Raw genomic sequence first — 3,901 nt, 5'->3', positions numbered from 1 at the left:
AAAAGTTTGGGAACCTTGAGTTTAACAAACTGCGTGGTCTGCACTGAAGGACCTTGATTGGTCCGCTACCGTTGTACTGACCACAATAACATAGATTGATTCTGGCAAGATCTCATGATTGTTAGCACCAAAACTTTAACTTTTGCACCAAAACTTTAACTTTTGCACCAGAACTTTTTATTTTTTTTGAACCAAAACTTTCATACTTGCACCAAAACTTTCATACTTGCACCAAAACTTTTCATTTTTGCACCAAAACTTTCTTTGGAAGAGGTGGGGAGATAAAAGCTAAAATGTCTTTCTCTGTCTCTGCAGGGGGTGGACATCTTCTTCCTGGCGACAGACGTCAACCATCAACCTGCCGGGCGCCGCGGACTGGGTGATGATGTGGTTGTATTTCAGCCACCAGTTTGTGCCGGTCCCAGAGAAACGAGTCCAGCTCCCTCACAGGATTTTTATATATTTTTAAAGTTAGAGTAAAAACTAAGATGTATATATAAAATTAATCATATAAAGTAGCAGAAAATGTAATTAATAAACTACAAGTATTAAGTATTGAGTATCAGGTTTGTTCTGTAACTGTTGTTAAGCTGCAGTCACAAGAACAACAGCGAGCAGAAGAGATGAGGAGGAAGAGCAGACAGGAAAGAAGACAAGGAGGAGGAGGTCAGGAGGAAGAGTCCGAGCACAGATCCGTTTCCAGCCTCTCTTTCTGTTTATTGAATTGTAATCATGAATAATGCCCTCCATGTGTAACACGTTACCGGACTTCCTCCAGAATACCACGGCTGGGAGTCTGCATTGGCTCAAGCTCCGGTGCCGCCGAGGTTAACCAAACATATGTCTGCGTCTACATCCTGGGTATATCACACGGCAAGTGTTTGGACAGCAGAAAAAAAACTCTGTAAGCAGCACGCCGGTTCTCACAACGCCGTCAATAAACTGCTTTTACACATGGACTCATCCTTCACTGACATACAGCGCTGTGTGTTATGGAGCCAGTTTTTAGCTGCTGAGTAATAATAATAAACTCTATTTATACAGTACTTAAAGCTACAAAGTGCTTTGATTTACTGGATTTGAAACATTTCAGGAGGCAATGAGACAAATTAAAATAATTAAAGAATGTAAGTGTGAGGAAGTGTAGCCTGGATAAACTGGTGTGTGTTGGTATGCTGGAGTTCACACAACCTCTCTGGAGTTACATTAACAGATACTGTAAAGGTGTGTGCCAACCGAAATAAAGGTCTCAAGTTTAGTGTAAATCAGTAACATGTATACACGCTGTGTATCGAGCTAAGTATTAACCGGCTGTCATTATTCATGAATATCAGTCACGTGACCTTTTAAGTCATCCGCTCTTTTCCCAGCTTACGCATCTTTGAGTACCTACCGAGTACCGGCATAGACGTACTGACAGCATTAGCTAGCTTGCTACGATTTACGATTCGTATGATACAGTAAATGGCTCGAAAGACAACATTTTCGCACCTCGACTGCCATGAAAAGAACGCACTTCAAAAATATCATCTTTAGGCTGCCAACGTTATAGTGTAAACAGTTAGCTAACACTTGCTAATGTCACCAGTCTTAGGAGCACTTGAATAATATCTGTGAGATATGTGTTAAAAACTTTACAGGACGAGAGAGAGGAGGCTATGGCATTAACTCATTTACACTAAAACCATTAAAAGCACACACACAAAAAAGAGATGGTGGTGTTTTTCGGGCTTATAATCTTAAACTGGTTCTAAGCTTGAACAAATATCCTCAGCTAACGTTAATGACTGATGTGATGTCTCTACCAGATATTGTAACACGTTTTTAATTAAGCGATAAACTGACATTTGCACACTAGAACTCACTGCTGTTAGACACAGTATATACAACCAACCTTCACAACTGATTGCCTTGAATTAACTCACTGTTGGAAACGATTTGTATGTTATCATCTCTCTTAATTAAATTTGGTGATTAGCGACAGCGAGCAGCTAGCGTTAGCATTAGCGTTAGTCACCACAGACAAAATGAGCAGCTCGCGCAGACGAGTGTTCTTGCAATGGTCTCCACGCGGTGTCACCCACCCTGTCTCCTCTCGGCAGCTGATGTGTGGCTTCAGAAAGCCTTGACATCTCAACTTCATTCAACAAATTGTAGTAACGCCACTAACGGCCACTTTACATTCCAGTGACGGTAACGGCGTTGCAAGATGGGAAAGTAATTAATTGATTATCCATTACTGAAAAAATACACTGTTAGTAACGCGCTATACTTATACGGTTACTCCAACTTGTTTGCAACGATTTAGCGATCGCGAATCAGGTACTCAACATGGCGAGACAGTTAGAATGTGAGTAGTCAGTGTTTCATGAATGGAACATAATAAACATTTTAAATAAACATACAGAATAACTTATTGCACACAATAATAATATTAAATAATATTCACTCTCTCTGACGGTGAACTACTAGCCTATGATCAGCAAAAAATTTTCAATTATCAAACTTCTCTTATTCATTCTTCATTCATTCTTTATTATATATCAGCAGTCCAGCGACCAAACCGATTTGGCTGAAGATTTGGGTCCGACCGAATCTCTGCTTTAAACAAATATTTTATAGTTTGTACGAGCTTAAATAAATTACATTGTGCCATAATACTGTATGAATTTTATTTAAAGTGATAATTATTAATCACAGTTGCATTTTTATAATAAATATTACAAGATTATAAATCTTCTGCTCTCGGGCCGATCCGAACAACTGTGCTGCAGTTTTGGGCCGACCGGCGGGTCGTGTCGGTGTGTCGGTCCACCACATCCAACACACAACATCGCCTCTCTGTTCATTCAACACTTCGTCAACTCTTTCTTCTGGTTTTACATGTTGAGAGTTATGTTGCTCACTGTGACGTCACAGAAGAGAAGAAAAAGAGGAACCCTCTTCTTTCCTCTGGAGGTATCAGATCGGTTGTTTCAAGCGTGCTTCGTCCCAAATACTTCAAAGGGCGTTCACGCACACACAGAGGCAGTCAGCCAGCCAAAAACATTAACAAAGTCAGTGAGATTAATTAAAGCAGCAGGGTTCGGCAGGTTCACGCTTCTGTGGTGTGTGAGGAGGAACAGACTCTGCTGGATGTGATCAGCAGTCGGAGAAGAAGGCAGGGGCAAAGGACAACACTGTGTCATATATCCATCTTCATGTAAACAGCTGTGTGTGTGTGTGTGTGTGTGTGTGAGTGTTGTTAGTGGAAGTGAGTTTGTGTTTGTGAGTGAGAGTTTAATTTCCTCTGAAAACAGTTGAAATAACTGAACTGCATTTTTAAATCTGTAGTTCTACAAATACAGAAGTTGAAGGGGAAAAGAAATCGAGATCAGATAACAGGCAGCATCACAAAGTAATCAGATTCTCTCTCTAACAGCAGCTGTGCCCCAGAACGCTGTATGACCCGGATTCCTCATCATATGATCCTCAGTTATATATAATCCTGTATTTTTATACATTATATACAGTGCTTAGGAGTATTTCCCCGGTGGGCATACGTTATCTTAAATGATCAGTATGTAGTATTATCAGAATAACGGAAAATCAAGTCGCTCGTCAAGTTGTTAACAAAGACTTATAAGAATGAAATAATAAAATAAGTTAGAATATGTGCATTTATTACAGTATATAACGACTTAATGAATAAATAATAAGTGTGTAATAAAACAAAACTAAATTAACTGAAGGTTCTTCAGCTTAAATGTTTTTACGCGCTTTCTGACTGTGGATTCATATTTTTTTTACTTAGTTTTTTTTGTATATCAAAAGGGAGAGGAAACTGCTCCATGAGAGAAGCCTCCATGTATTGTTTTGCTACTTAGAAACATGGAGTTCACAAACGTGTCGGTGGTTTATT

This window comes from Morone saxatilis, unplaced genomic scaffold (assembly GCF_004916995.1).
Source record: "Morone saxatilis isolate NCDOM2014 unplaced genomic scaffold, NCSU_SB_2.0 Contig20, whole genome shotgun sequence".
Classification (NCBI taxonomy): Eukaryota; Metazoa; Chordata; class Actinopteri; family Moronidae; genus Morone; species Morone saxatilis.
Note: the sequence above shows the minus strand (reverse complement) of the source record.